This window comes from Bufo gargarizans, chromosome 6 (assembly GCF_014858855.1).
Source record: "Bufo gargarizans isolate SCDJY-AF-19 chromosome 6, ASM1485885v1, whole genome shotgun sequence".
Taxonomy (NCBI): domain Eukaryota; kingdom Metazoa; phylum Chordata; class Amphibia; order Anura; family Bufonidae; genus Bufo; species Bufo gargarizans.
Genome location: NC_058085.1, coordinates 214,721,142 through 214,738,300, shown reverse-complemented (window position 1 = coordinate 214,738,300; position 17,159 = coordinate 214,721,142).

Genomic DNA, 17,159 nt, shown 5'->3' with positions numbered 1-17,159 from the left:
TTTAGCTAGGGCTGCCGACTGAGATAGGCAGGAGCCAGACGGCTATTGTCACTTTGGTTTTTGTTTGTTGGTTTGAGCAACTTGCTAAATAAATTGCAACAGTGTGACGCACAAGCTACAAAGGTGTCAATTGTTCCTGTTTCTGCCCAAAACAACCCCACAGGAAGGTGTAACAGTTCACAAATTGGTGGAGGATGCGTGCAGACGGATCCCTGCCAGATACCATCCCTCTAGCAACTTAAATTGCATTTCATCTTATCATCCAATACGATGGAAGACCTGGTGTTGAGGTTGGCACAAGCCTGTGCAACCCAACAAGAAGCAAATGCAGTCCAGCGAGAGACTAATGCCAGATATGAAAAAGCTTTGGCGGCACAAGCTGAAGCTGCGGAAAGAGACAGGCAAATGCAAGCTGAAGCTGCTCGGAAAGACAGAGAAATTCTTACAGATGTTCTGCAGCAGCTGACAAATATGCGTCAGGATCGACTTAGCAATAGTGGGTTGATCAAAGCAAGCCACTTTCTTCAGAAAATGACCCCACACGATGACGTGGAAGCGTTTCTGAATACGTTTGAACGTACTGCAGATTGGGAGGCATGGCCTAAGACTCAGTGGGCTGGGTTGGTTGCTCCGTTTCTAACGGGTGACTCTCAGAAAGCGTATTTTGATTTATCTGCTGAGGATGCCCAGGACTATGAGAGCTAAAGCTAGAAATTCTCCGCCGTTTGGGTGTCACTCCTGCTGTGCGGGCCCAACGAGTGCACCGCTGGAATTACCAATCTAATAAGTCTCCCAGGTCACAGATGCATGACCTAATTTATCTGGTACAAAAGTGGTTGCAACCTGAGATACTCACGGCACCCCAGATTGTCGAAAGGGTCACAATGGATCGCTTCCTGACAGCGCTGCCGTATGAATTAAGAAAATGGGTCAGTCACGCTGATCCAAAGTCTGGCAATGAGTTAGTTGAGATGGTTGAACGCACTTGCAGCAAAGGGTTTTTTGGCAGGGGGGTCTGACCTCGAGAACTTGCCTGTAAAGCGGTGTCTGCCCGCAGTGGCAGTGAGAGGCGCCGCAACCTTAAATGCTGATCCTGGTTTGAAAACGTGGGTGAAGACCAACATGGATACTAGGCTGCTGAAAGAGACCCTACCAGGCTCCGGTGTCCAGTGCTGGAGGTGCAAAGCCCGAGGGCATGTGGCTGCTAAATGTCCTGACGTCCCAGTACCTATGGAGTGTGGAGCCGCTCGGCGCCTTTCATTCTTTGCTCATCCAGCATGTCTGACATCTGCGCTGGCTCACATGGCACAGGTCAAAGTGGGTGGAAGGAGTGTCCAGGCCTTGCTGGACTCTGGGAGCCTTGTTACACTTGTTCATTCAGACCTTGTAGCTCCAGACCAGCTGAAAAAACAGTGCATCGGTGTTGTGTGCATACATGGTGATGCAAACAATTATGTTACAGCGTTGGTCCCCATTGAGACTCAGTTTGGTGTGACGTCCCATGAGCTTGGAGTATCTAAATCCCTGATGCATAGTGTCATACTAGGGCGGGACTTTCCTTTGTTCTGGGACCTGTGGGCGGTCGAGTTTCCACCTCAAGTTTCCCTAAGTGTGAGGGATGAACTCCGGCTAGCCTGCCTAACTTTGGGGATTCCGGTTCTGAAGTGCTAGCCGGTGGACTGGCCCCAGTTAAGACTGACCAGTTCCCCTTCTCTGTGCTAGTGGGGGAATCCTAGAGACCTCAAGAGTCTGTGGAAGAGTTACCTATGCCAGAAATAAACTGCTCTCAAGATAACTTTGGCACATCCGAACTGAGGGACCCAACGTTAGCTCATGCTTGGGAAAATGTTGCTGTGGTTAATGAGGTTGCCCACAGTATGGGCTTGGAGAAGGTGTACCCACACTTTGCTGTCAATCATGATCTTCTCTATCGTGTTGATAATATAAGGGGTGAAGTCGTAGAGCAACTAGTTGTTCCCAAATCGCATAGGAAAGTGGTATTTGACCTAGCTCGTAAAAATCCCATGGGAGGACACCTGGCAGCTGAGAAAATGCAGCAACGGGTACTCCAGAGGTTTTTTTGGCCTGGTATATTTGCAGAAATCAAACGATTCTGTGCGTCTTGCCCAGAATGTCAGTTGACGTCCCCTGCGCCTCATTACCGGGGACTCTTGGTACCGTTACCCATCATTGAGGTACCTTTTCACCGGATTGCAATGGATTTGGTGGGGCCCCTGGTGAAGTCTGCAAAGGGACATCAATACATTCTTGTGGTTTTAGACTATGCCACTAGGTATCCCGAGGCAGTTCCTCTGCGGAACACGTCAGCTAAAACAATTGCCCGGGAGCTGTTTCATATGTTTGCTAGAACAGGCATTCCCAAAGAGATCCTGACGGATCAAGGAACGCCTTTCATGTCAAACGTAATGAAAGGTTTGTGTAAGCTGCTGGGTATAAAACAGTTAAGGACATCTGTCTATCACCCTCAAACTGATGGGTTGGTTGAGCGCTTCAACAAAACCCTCAAGAGAATGTTAAAAAGGGTCGTTGAGGCAGAAGGGAGAGACTGGGATTGCCTGCTCCTTTACTTGATGTTTGCTGTTCGTGAGGTGCCTCAGTCGTCTACTGGGTTTTCCCTGTTTGAGCTTTTAAATGTGCGACACCCCCGGGGGCTTTTGGATATAGCAAAGGAGTCATGGGAGGAGGAGCCCTCTCCGCACCGCTCCGTGGTGGAACATGTTCTACAGATGCAGGACCGCATCACAGCTGTAATGCCCATAGTACAAGAACATATGAGATAGGCTCAAGAGGCCCAATGTCGCATATACAATCGGGGTGCTAGACTCAGGGTTTTTCAGCCGGGTGACCGGGTCCTGGTTCTGGTTCCCACCGCGGAAAGTAAATTCCTAGCGAAATGGCAAGGGCCCTATGAGGTTGTAGAGAAAATAGGGGATGTGAATTATAAAGTCCACCAACCTGACAAACGGAAAAAAATACATAGAAACATAGAAACATAGAATGTGTCGGCAGATAAGAACCATTTGGCCCATCTAGTCTGCCCAATATATCTGAATCCTATGAATAGCCCCGGCCCTATCTTATATGAAGGATGGCCTTATGCCTATCCCATGCATGCTTAAACTCCTTCACTGTATTTGCAGCTACCACTTCTGCAGGAAGGCTATTCCATGCATCCACTACCCTCTCAGTAAAGTAATACTTCCTTATATTACTTTTAAACCTTTGCCCCTCTAATTTAAAACTGTGTCCTCTTGTGGTAGTTTTTCTTCTTTTAAATATGCTCTCCTCCTTTACCGAGTTGATTCCCTTTATGTATTTAAAAGTTTCTATCATATCCCCTCGGTCTCTTCTTTCTTCCAAGCTATACATATTAAGGTCTTTTAACCTTTCCTGGTAAGTTTTATCCTGCAATCCATGTACTAGTTTAGTAGCTCTTCTCTGAACTCTCTCTAGAGTATCTATATCCTTCTGGAGATATGGCCTCCAGTACTGCGCACAATACTCCAAGTGAGGTCTCACCAGTGTTCTGTACAGCGGCATAAGCACTTCACTCTTTCTACTGCTTATACCTCTCCCTATACATCCAAGCATTCTGCTTGCATTTCGTGCTGCTTTATTACATTGTCTTCCCACCTTTAAGTCTTCTGAAATAATTACTCCTAAATCCCTTTCCTCAGATACTGAGGTCAGGACTGTGTCGAATATTCTATATTCTGCCCTTGGGTTTTTACGCCCCAGGTGCATTATCTTGCACTTATCCACATTAAATTTCAGTTGCCAGAGTTCTGACCATTCTTCTAGTTTTCCTAAGTCCTTTTCCATTTGGCGTTTCCCTCCAGGAACATCAACCCTGTTACATATCTTTGTGTCATCAGCAAAAAGACAAACCTTACCATCGAGGCCTTTTGCAATATCACTTATGAAGATATTAAACAAAATTGGTCCCAGTACAGATCCCTGTGGAACCCCACTGGTAACATGACCTTGTTTTGAATGTTCTCCATTGACTACAACCCTCTGTTGCCTGTCCCTCAGCCACTGCCTAATCCACTCAACAATATGGGAGTCCATGCTCAATGACTGTAGTTTATTGATAAGTCTTCTATGTGGGACAGTGTCAAAAGCCTTACTAAAATCTAGATATGCAATGTCTACTGCACCTCCACCGTCTATTATTTTAGTCACCCAGTCAAAAAAATCTATAAGATTTGTTTGACATGATCTCCCTGAAGTAAACCCATGCTGTTTTTCATCTTGCAATCCATGGGATTTTAGATGTTCCACAATCCTATCCTTTAATAGGGTTTCCATTAATTTGCCTACTATTGATGTCAGACTCACTGGTCTATAGTTGCTCGATTCCTCCCTACTACCTTTCTTGTGAATGGGCACGACATTTGCCAATTTCCAATCTTCCGGGATGACTCCTGTTACTAATGATTGGTTAAATAAATCTGTTAACGGTTTTGCCAGCTCACCACTAAGCTCTTTTAATAATTTTGGGTGTATCTCATCAGGCCCCTGTGATTTATTTGTCTTCACTTTAGACAGCAAACTTAGAACATCTTCCTCTGTAAAGACACATGCATCAAACGATTTATTAGTCATCCTTTCTAGTGGAGGTCCTTCTCCTTTTTCTTTTGTAAAAACTGAACAGAAGTATTCATTAAGGCAGTCGGCTAGCCCTTTATTCTCTTCTACATACCTTCCGTCCTTTGTTTTTAATTTAGTTATTCCTTGTTTTAATTTCCTTTTTTCATTTATATATCTGAAGAATGTCTTATCCCCTTTTTTCATAGACTGAGCTAGTTTTTCTTCTGCCTGCGCTTTAGAAGTTCTTATAACTTGCTTGGCCTCTTTCTGCCTAATCTTGTAGATTTCCTTATCTTCATTGCTCTGGGTTTTTTTATAATTACAAAATGCTAGCTTTTTATTTTTAATGATTTGGGCCACTTCTGCCGAGTACCACAGTGGTCTCTTCCTTTTTTTGCTTTTACTGACAAGTCTAATTGAATTTTCTGTTGCCTTCAATAATGCACCTTTTAAGTAGTCCCATTTCTCCTGGACTCCATGTAATCCGTTCCAGTCTGATAAGGACTCATTTATGACTAATTTCATTTTTGAAAAGTCTGTTTTTCTAAAATCTAAAACTTTTGTTTTTGTGTGGTGGGACTCTTTCACAGTTCTTATATTAAACCACACTGACTGGTGATCACTAGATCCCAAGGTTTCGCCTACAATGACATCATATACCGAATCCCCATTTGTGAATATCAAATCCAAAATGGCCTCCCTCCGGGTTGGCTCCTCAACCATTTGTTGTAGGGATAACCCCAGTAGGGAATTTAGAATATCTGTACTCCTGGTAGAACTTGCTATTTTGGTTTTCCAGTTTATATCTGGAAGATTGAAATCTCCCATAATGATAACTTCTCCTTTCATTGTCATTTTAGCTATTTCTTCAACTAGTAGATCATCTAGTTCTTTAACTTGATCAGGTGGTCTATATATCACACCTACACGAGTTACTGCATGATTAGCAAACTGCAACGTAACCCAAACTGACTCTATGTTGGCCTCACCAACTTGTATTAGGTTAGATTTAATGCTATCTTTCACATACAGGGCCACTCCTCCTCCTTTCTTGCCTTCTCTGTCTCTTCTGTATAAAGAGTACCCTGGTATGGTTATGTCCCAGTCATTTCTTTCATTAAACCATGTCTCCGTAACAGCCACTAAATCTACATTCTCAGATGCCATTATTGACCCAAGTTCATTGATTTTTTTACCTAAACTGCGAGCATTTGTAGAGAGGACTCTGAGCTTATCATTTCTTAACCTCTGTGCATCTGACCTGTTCTGGCATTGTTTCGGGGGGCAATTGGACTCTTTTATTTTCACTCTTTTGCCCCCCCTTCCTAGTTTAAATACTCTTTCGCAAATTCTTGGAGTTGTTCACTAAGTACATTTGTTCCTTTGAGAGAAAGATGCAAAATCTATCATGTCAATTTAATAAAGGCCTGGAAGGAACCGTTAGTTTCTATGGCGGCTGAGCCTCTCAGCCCTACACTTCAGGGGGGAGTTACTGAGGTGAAGGTCTCAGAGACTTTGTCAAGGGCACAAGCCCAAGAGGTAAAGGAATTCCTCCTTAGGAATGCTGATGTGTTTTCAGAGTGGCCAGGTTGCACTCATGTGATTAAGCATGATATTGTTACAGATCCACAAGCTCAGGTTCGCTTGAAGCCATATTGCATTCCTGAAGCCCGCAGACAGACAGTAGCCGATGAGGTTCAGAGAATGTTGGAGCTAGGTGTTATTGAGCCATCCCATAGTGATTGGAGTAGCCCTGTGGTGTTGGTACCAAAACCGGATGGGTCCTTGGGGTTTTTCAATGACTTTCGCAAATTAAATGAGATCTCAAAGTTTGACACTTATCCAATGCCACGGGTGGATGAGTTGATAGAAAGGTTAGGTCCAGCCAGGTACATTACCACCCTGGATCTAACCAGAGGTTATTGGCAGATTCCACTTACTTCAACGGCTAGGGAAAAGACAGCATTTTCTACTCCACAGGGCCTGTTCCAGTATGTGAGAATGTCGTTTGGGCTTCATGGGGCCCCTGCCACCTTTCAGAGGTTGATGGATGAAGTCCTCAGGCCACACCGGCACTTCGCATCAGCCTACCTTGACGACGTGGTGATATTCAGCTCTGATTGGGAAAGTCATCTTCCCAAGGTCCAAGCAGCGGTAAACTCAATTCGGCAGGCTGGTCTGACGGCCAATCCCAAGAAATGTGTCCTGGGCCTTGAAGAGGCAAGATACCTAGGGTACATTATTGGTAAAGGCCTAATCAAACCTCAGGCTCAAAAGGTACAGGCAATTAAGGAGTGGCCTCAACCTTGCACAAAAAAACAGGTGAGGACGTTTCTGGGCATGGTAGGGTATTACCAGAGGTTTATTCCAGATTTTGCCACCATAGCTGCTCCACTTACGGACCTAATCAAGGGAAAAAGCTCAGGGGGAATTTCTTGGAACAAAGATGCTGAGGTTGCGTTCTGTAAACTCAAGGAGGTGTTATGCAGTAGGCCAGTTTTGATTGCTCCTGATTTTAAAAAAAGTTTGTTGTTCAAACTGATGCTTCCAATGTGGGCCTAGGGGCCGTGCTGTCACAGTTGGTGCATGGAGAAAAACACCCAGTGATATATTTGAGTAGGAAGCTAACCCCTGGCTGAGAAAAACTATAGTATTGTGGAGCGCGAGTGTTTGGCCATCAAGTGGGCTTTGGAGACTCTGCGATACTATCTGCTTGGCCGTCGGTTTCAGTTAGTGACAGATCACTCCCCTCTTACCTGGATGTCACAGGCCAAAGGTCATAATGCAAGGGTGACCCGCTGGTTCCTGTCACTACATGGACTATAATTTCTCAGTGGAGCACAGAGCAGGAAAGCTGCAGGCCAATGCTGACGCTCTTTCCCGAACTCATTGTATGTTCTCGGAAAGTGTCCGTACCCACGGGTTCGAACAGAGGGAGGGGATATGTGATAGGGTGTCACAATGTTTTGCAGAGAAAGTGTTGGATGGTGTGTACATTGCACCAAGTTTCCGGCACTTCATGTGTTAAAAGGCTCCAGGAAGGTTTGGTTTTCTTTGTATCCAGAAGCTTCCTGGGAAAAAGAAAGCCAGTTTAGGGTCCTGGAGCCGGTCAGGGAAGAGTTGGGTGGGTTCCCTGACCACCCGGAGCCAGTCCGGGTTTTACCTGCCTGGGGGACTGCTCACACAGGTGTACTAATTAAGTCAGCAGCCCTGACCCAGGAGCTCTCTCTCTGGGAGTCTGGGCAGTCTGTTTGAGAAGCTGCAAGCCTAGGAGCTCTGAGAGCGGCTAGCTTCTCCACCTAACTACTGAATTGTAAGTTGCTCTGTTTTCCCCTTGAAAATGCTCTTTGTGTTTTGTGTTATGAGTTTAGCTAGGGCTGCCGACTGAGATAGGCAGGAGCCAGACGGCTATTGTCACTTTGGTTTTTGTTTGTTGGTTTGAGCAACTTGCAAAATAAATTGCAACAGTGTGACACACAAGCTACAAAGGTGTCAATTGTTCCTGTTTCTGCCCAAAACAACCCCGCAGGAAGGTGTAACAGTTCACAGGGGATACGGAAGGACACCACCACTCAGTGTGACACTTGCCCCGATCATCCGGGCCTCTGCGTTATCGATTGCTTCAGGGAATATCACACTTCCATGGAGTACTAAATTTTTATAATCCCCAACAGTCCACTAGAGAACATAGAAAACTATGGCTCTCAGACTTTGGAGACACGGAAACAATTTTTTTCCCCAAAAAAAATATTAGTTTTACTGCAGGCATCCTCAAACTGCAGCCCTCCAGATGTTGTAAAACTATAACTCCCGGCATGCCCAGACAACCTACAGCCATCAGCAGGGCATGGTGGGAATTGTAGTTTTACAACATCTGGAGGGCTGCAGTTTTAGGATGCCTGCTTAGTGTTTCCAAAGTCTGAGAGCCATAAATATTGGGCATCGTCGCGTGCGTAAAAATCATCTCTATACCAACCCCGCCCCCCCCCCCCCCGGATAAACAGTGTTAAAAATATAAAATAAAAACGGTGCCAAAACACCAATTTTTGGGCAAAATTGCCATTTAAATCCTTTTTTCCGGTTATTAAAGCAAGGGTTAACAGCCAAACAAAACTAAATATTTATTGCCCTGATTCTGTAGTTTGCAGAAACACCCCATATGTAGATTTTGATGGACTGTTTATTTTGACACCATGTCCCATTAGAAGCCCCCCTGATGTAGCCTAGACTAGAAACTCCCAAAAAGTGACCCCATATAAGAAACGACACCCCTCAAGGTATTCAAAAGTTACTTTACAAACTATGTTAACCCTTTAGGTGTTCCACAAAACTAAATAGAAAATGTAGAAACTATTTTAGAATTTAAATTTTTTGTTACCTTGCCTCAAAAAAGTGTAATATAGAGCAACCAAAAATCATATTTACCCCTAAAATAGTCCCAAAACAACACCTTATCCCGAAGTTTCCTAGATGGGGTCACTTTTATGGAGTTTCTACTCTAGGGGTGCATCAGGGGGCTTGAAAGGGTACATGGTGTAAATAAACCAGTCCAGCAAAATCTGCCTTCCACAAACCATATGTCCTGCTTTTTAACCAAATAGTAGTTTACGACCACATATGGGGTGTTTCTGCAAACTAAAGAATCAGGGCAACCCATTTTGAGTTATGTTTGGCTGTTAACCCATTTTTTCCAGTAATAAAGTAAGGGTTAAAATGGAAAATTTTCAAAAAAATAGAAATTTCTAAATTGTTTCTCCATCTGCCATTAACTCTTGTGGAACACCTAAAAAGTTAACAAAGTTTATAAACCCAGTTTTGAATACCTTGAGGGGTGCACTTTCTTAGATGGAGTCACTTTTTTGAAATTTCTATTCAAGGGGTGCAACGGGGGGCTTCAAATGGGACATGGTATAAACAAAACCAGTCCTGCAAAATCTGCCTTGCAAAACCCATATGGTATTCCCCTCCTTTTATGTCCTCCCGTTTGGCCAAACAGTAGTTTACAACCACATATGGGGTGTTTCTGCAAACTACAGTATCAGGGCAACCAATATTGAGTTTTATTTGGCAGTTAACCCTTGTTTTTTTCCAGGAAAAAATGTATTATATTGGAAAATTTTCCCAAAAATCGAAATTCAAAAATTTTATGTCCATTTGCCATGAAGTCTTGTGGAAGACCTAAAGGGTTAACAAAGTTTGTAAAAACTGTTGTATGGTATCTATTATGTAAGCCTCACAAAGTGACTTCAAACCTGAACTGGTCCATAAAAAGTGGGATTAGTAAAATTATTGAAAAATTTCAAAATTTGCTTGTAAACTTCAAAGCTATGTAACATCCCCCCCAAAAAAAGATATAAATCCCAAAATGCTACAAACATGAAGTAGACATATGGGGAATGTAAAGTCATCACCATTTTGGGGGGAATTACTATGTATTACAGAAGTAGAGAAACTGGAACTTTGAAATTTGCTAATTTTTCTAATTTTTTGGCAAATATGGTATTTTTCTATTTTAAAATTTTTCTTTTTTGACCCAATTTTAGCAGTGTCATGAAGTACAATATGTGACGAAAAAACAATCTCAGAACGGCCCGGGTAAGTCAAAGTGTTTTAAAGTTATCAGCACTTAAAGTGACACTGGCCCGATTTTCAGAAAAATGGCCAAGTCCTTAAGGTGAAATAGAGTCCTTAAGGGGTTAAAGATTTTCTTTTCACAAAATGTCTGCATTTCAAATGCCTGAATCAAACCCCTGTATGTAAAGGGCGTATCTCACACGGCCTGAACCAGTGTAGGCATGAATAAAAGATTTCTTTGCACAAAATGTCTGCATTAAAAATGCCTGAATCAAACCCCTGTTTGTAGAGGGTGCATCTCATACGGTCTGAACCAATGTAGGCCTAAATTAAAGATTTCTTTGCACAAAATGGCTGTAATTAAAATGGCTATATTTCAAATGCCTGAATCAAACCCTTGTATGTAGAGGGTGTATCTCACACGGTCTGAACCAGTGTAGGCCTCAATTAAATATTTCCTTGCACAAAATGGCGGTATTTCAAATGGCTGTATTTCAAATGCTAGAGTTAAACCCCTATATGTAAAAGGTTTATCTCGCACTATTTGAACCAGTGTAAGCCTTAATTCAATATTGGTCGACCAAGTGGCTGTATTTCAAATGCCTGAATCAAACCACTGTATGTACAGCGTGTATCTCACAGGGCCTACACCAGTTTAGGCCTTAATTCAATATTTGTGCAACAAATTGCTGTATTTCAAATGCCTGAATCAAACCCCTGTATGTAGACGGTGTATCTCACACGAACTGAACCAGTGTAGTCCTGTATTAAATATTTATTTGCCCAACATGGCTGTATTTCAAATGACTGTATTTCAAATGTCTGAATGAAACACCTGTTTGTAAAGGGTGTATCTTAGATGTCCTGAACAAGTTTTGGCCGATATTAAATATTTCATTGCCCAAAATTGCTATATTTCAAATACCTGTATTTCAATTGCTGTATTTCAAATGCCTGAATCAAACCCCTGTATGTAGAGGGTGTATATCACACGGCCTGAACCAGTGTAAGCCTGAATTCAATATTGGTGCACCAAATGGCTGTATTTTAAATGCCTGAATCAAAACCCTGTATGTAGACGGTGTATCTCACAATGTCTCAATCAGTGTCGGCCTGAATTAAAGATTTATTTGCCCAAAATGGCTGTATTTCAAATGACTGTATTTCAAATGCCTGAATCAAACCCCTGTATGTGTATGTAAAAGGGTGTATCTCACATTGTCTGAACCAGTGTCGGCCTGAATTAAAGATTTCTTTGCCCAAAATGGTTGTATTTCAAATGACTGTATTTCAAATGCCTGAATGAAACACATGTTTGTAAAGGGTGTATCTCACAAGTCCTGAACAAGTATAGACCTGTATTAAATATTTCATTGACCAAAATTGATATATTTCAAATACCTGTATTTCAAATGCTGTTTTTCAAATGCCTCAATAAGAACCCCTGTTTGTAGAGGGTGTATCTCACACGGCCTGAACAAGTGTAGGCCTGTATTAAAGATTTCATTGCATAAAATGGCTATATTTCAAATACCTGTATTTCAAATGCCTGAATCAAACTCTTGTATGTAGAGGGTGTATCTCACAAGGTCTGAACCGGTTTAGGCTTGAATAAATATTTCTTTGCACAAAATGTCTGTATTTCAAATGGCTGCATTTCAAATGCCTGATTTAAACCCCTGTATGTAGAGGGAGTATCTCCAAGTGTCTGAACCATTGTTGGCCGTAATTTAATAATGGTGCACAATGTATTTCAAATGCCTGAATCAAACCCCTATATGTAGAAGGTGTATCTAACAATGTCTCAACCAGTGTTGGCTTGAATTAAAGATTTCTTTGCCCAAAATGTCTGTATTTTAAATGACTATTTCAAATGCCTGAATCAAACCCCTGAATGTAGAGGGCATATCTCACACGGACTGAACCAGTGTAGGCCTGAATTAAAGTTTTCTATGCACAAAATGGCTGTATTTCAAATGCCTGAATTAAACCCCTATATGTACAGAGTGTATCTCACACTGTCTGAACCAGTGACGACCTGAATTAAATATTTCTTTCCCCAAAATGGCTGTATTTCAAATGCCTGAATCAAACCCCTGTATGTAGAGGACGTATCTCACACGGCCTGAACCAGTGTAGGCCTGAATTACAGCCATTTTGTCAAAAGAAATCTTTATTTCAAATGCCTTAATCAAACCTTTGTATGTAGAGGGTGTATCTCACACGGCCTGAAACAGTGTAGGCCTGAATGAATGATTTCTTTGCACAAAATGGCTATATTTTGAATGCCAGACTGAAACCTCTGTATGTAGATGATGCATCTTACACAATCTGAACCTGTGTAGGCCTAAATTAAAGATTTATTTTTACAAAATGGCTGTATTCCAAATGCCTGAATCAAACCCCTGTATGTAGAGAGTGTATCTCACACAGCCTGAATCAGTGTAGGCCTGAATTAACGATTTCTTTTGAAAAAATGGCTGTATTTCAAATGCCTGACTCAAACCCCTGTATTTCAGTGTAGGTCTAAATTAAAGGTCTAAATTAAAGATTTCTTTGTTCAAAATGGCTGTATTTCAAATGCTGTATATCAAATGCCTGAATCAAACTCCTGTTTGTAGAGAACCTATCTTACACGGCCTGAACCAGTGTAGGCCTGAATTCAATATTGGTGCCTTAAATGGCTGTATTTCAAATGCCTGAATCAAACCCCTGCATGTAGACAGTGTATCTCACACTGTTTGAACCAGTGTCAGCCTGAATTACAGATTTCTTTTCACAAAATGGCTGTATTTCAAATGCCTAAATCAAACCATGTACTGTATATAGAGGGTGTATCTCACACGGCCTGAACCAGTGTATGCCTGGTTTTACAAAATAACTATTTCTAATGGCTGTATTTCAAATGCATAAATCAAACCCCAGTATGTAGAGGGTGTATCTCGCACTGTCTCAACTAATGTCGGCCTGAAATTATGATTTCTTAGCCCAAAATAGCTGTATTTCAAACTGCTGTATTTTAAATGCCTGAATCAAACCCCTGTATGTAGAGGTCATATCTCACACGGCCTGAACCAGTCTAGGCCTGAATTAAAGATTTCTTTGCACAAAATAGCTTTATTTCAAATGCCTGAATTAAACCCCTGTATGTAGAGGGTGCATCTCACACGGTCTGAACAAGTGTAGGCCTAAATTCAATATCGGTGCACCAAAAGGCTGTATTTCAAATGCCTGAATAAAACCACTGTATGTAAAGGGTTTATCTCACATTGCCTGAACCAGTGTAGGCCTGAATTCAATATTGGTGCACAATATGGCTGTATTTAAATTGCCTCAATAAAACCCCTGTATGTAGAGGATGTATTTCAAACTGTCTAAACAAGTGTAGGCTTGAATTAAGTATTTCTTTGCACAAAATGGCTGTATTTCAAATGCCTGAATGAATCCCATGTATGTAGAGGGTGTATCTCACAAGGCCTAAAAAAGTGTAGGCCTGAATAATAGATTTAATTGCCCAAAATGGCAGTATTTCAAATACCTATATTTCAAATGCATGAAGCAAACCCCTGTATGTAGCGGGTGTATCTCACACGGCCTAAAACAGTGTAGGCCTGAATTCAATATTGGTGCACCAGATGGCTGTATTTCAAATGCCTGACTCATAACCCTGTATGTACAGGGTATATCTTACACTGTTTGAACCAGTGTCGGCCTGAATTAAAGATTTTTTTTGCCCAAAATGGCTGCATTTCAATTGCCTGACTCAAATCCCTGTATGTAGAGGGTGTATCTCACACGGCCTGAAAAAGTGTAGGCCTGAATTATAGATTTAATTGCCCAAAATGGCAGTATTTCAAATACCTATATTTCAAATGCTTTATTTCAAAAGCATGAATTAAACCCCTGTATGTAGCTGGTGTATCTCACATGGCCTATACCAGTGTAGGTCTGAAGTCAATATTGGTGCACCAATTGGCTGTTTTTCAAATGCCTGAATCAAACCCTTTTATGTAGAGGGTGTATCTATTACAGCCTGAACCAGTGTAGGCCTGAATTAAAGATTTATTTGGTAAAATTGGCTAAAATTCAAATACCATTGTAGGCCTGAATTCAATATTGGTGCACTAAATGGCTCTATTTCAAATGACTGAATCAAAACACTGTATGTAAAGGGTGTAACTCACACGGTCTTATCATTGTAGGACTAAATTCAATATTGGTGCACCAAATGGCTGTATTTCAAATGGCTGAATCAAACCCCTGTATATAGAGCGTGTATCTCACACTGCCAGAAACAGTGTAGGCCTGAATTTAAGATGTCTTTGCCCAAAATGGCTATATTTCAAATGTCTGCATTCAAGTCCCTGCATCAAACCCCTGTATGTAGAGGGTGTATTTCACATAGTCTGAACCAGTGTAGGCCTGAATTAAAGATTTCTTCGCCCAAAATGGCTGCATTTAAAATGGCTGTATTTCAAATGCTTGAATCAAACTTCTGTATGTAGAGGTTATATCTCACACTGCCTGAACCAGTGTAGTCAGGAATTCAACATTGGTGCACCAAATGGCTGTATTTCAAATGCCAGAATCAAACTCCTGCATGTAGAGGGCGTATCTCATACGGCCTGAACCAGTGTAGGTCTAGATTCAATATTGGTGGACCAAATGGCTATATTTCAAATGGCTGAATCAAATCCCTGTATGTAGGGGGTGTATCTCACAACCAGTGTAGGCTGGAATGAAAAAATTTCTTTGTCCAAAATGGCTGTATTTCAAATGGCTATATTTCAAATGCCTGAATCAAACCCCTGTATGTGGAGGGTGTATCTCACAAGGCCTCAACCAGTGTAGGCCTGAAATAAAGATTTTTTTTGCCCAAAATAGCTGTATTTCAAATGACTATATTTCAAATGCCTCAATGAAACCCCTGTATGTAGAGAGTGTATCTCACACAGCCTGAACAAGTGTAGGCCATAATTAAAGATTTCATTGCACAAAATGCTGTATTTCAAATACCTGAATCAAAACCCTGTATGTAGAGCGTGCATCTCACATTGTCTGAACCAGTGTATGCCTAAATTAAAGATTTCATTGCCAAAATTGCTGTATTTCAAATGCCTGAATCAAACACCGGTAAATAGAGGGTGTATTTCACACGTCCTAAATCCGTGTAGGCCTGAATTAAAGATTTATTTTTACAAAATGGCTGTATTTCAAATGCCTGAATGAAACATCTGTATGTAGAGGTTATATCTCACACGGTCTGAACCAATGTAGGCCCGAATTAAAAATGTATTAGCTCAAAATGGCTATATTTCAAATGCCTTAATTAAACCCCTGTGTGTAGAGGGTTTATCTCACACGGCATGAACCAGTGTAGTCTTGAATTAAAGATTTATTTTCACAAAATGGCTGTATTTTAAATGCCTGAATGAAACATCTGTATGTAGAGGGTGTATATCACACGGCCTGATCCAGTGTATGCCTATAAAGAATGTTTTGCACAAAATGGCTGTATTTCAAATGGCTTAATCCAACCCTTGCATGCAGAGGGTGCATTGAACATGGCCTGAATCAGCGTAGGCCTTACAAAATGGCTGTATTTCAAATGCCTGAATTAAACCACTGTATGTAGAGGGTGTATCTGACACGGTGTAGGCCTAAATTATAGATTTCTTTGCCCAAAATTGCTGTATTTCAAATGACTATTTCAAATGCATGAATCAAACCCCTGTATTTAGAGGGTGTATCTCACATGGCCTAAATCAGTGTAGACCTTACTTAAGGATTTCTTTTCACAAAATTGGTGTGTTTCAAATGCCTAACTCAAACCCCTGTTTGTAGAGTGTGTATCTCACACAGTCTGAACCAGTGTAGGCATAATTTAAAGATTTCTTTGCCCAAAATGGCTATATTTTAAATGGCTGTATTTCAAATGCCTGAATCAAAACCCTGTTTTTAAAAGGTGTATCTCACACGGCCTGAACCAGTGTAGGTCTGAATTCAATATTGGTGCACCAAATGGCTTTATTTCAAATGCCTGAATCAAACCACTGTATGTAGAGGGTGTATCTCACACTGTATGAATCAGTGTAGGCCTGAATTAAAGATTTATTTGCACAACATGGCTGTATTACAAATCAGGGACAGGGAAGAAAAAAGAGGGGGTTAATCACCTGACTTCTCTAAGAGAGGATCAGGAAACTTAACTCGCAGGGCACCAATAGGTATGGATATGACAGAATTTTACTAGGGCTATAAGAAAAAAATGATAAGAATGAGGTTGTAAATTACAACGACCACCAGAATCTATACAATTTAAAAGAAGGCTGCCAATGGGATAGAACTACCTAGGAAAGTGTACCTAGGCAAGAATAGGCAGTTTGAGGAAAAAGATTTTTATCCCATAGGGAGGCGCCACTCTTAAGGTAGTTGTCTGCACAATTGCTTAAAAAATATACTATTATATATTTATAAAAAATAATATTCATAAAATGACTTTATCAAACTGAAAATAAGATATTTAGTAGATATTTAGCCAGTGGTATATAAACCAAATCTGTATAATAAAACTTGGTTCATACTCACTTCACCCAGGAGGAGAGATGGGGGATAAACTCAATACACCCCCAAACCCTTCCTCCTGCGCCTGGCTCGCTTCTAGAATGTCAGGAAATAAACGGCAGTCCTTCAGCTGGAACTTCTTGTTAATTCCTTTTATTAAATAGTCAGGATGGGGTGAGGAGGAGGTCCAACGCGTTTCGGGGATATATAAGTCCCCTTCATCAGGAGCATGTCTACTAGAGGACAAACTAGCTTATTTAAATTAAATGTGGCGCCAAAAGCGGATTGTACAGCGTCACTTCCGGTGACGTCACCCCCGGTCTTCCAACTCCCAGAAGCCCATAACAGATAAAAGTTTACAAGAAACTGGCGAGATAAAACATTAACCACCTCCCGACCGCTGTACG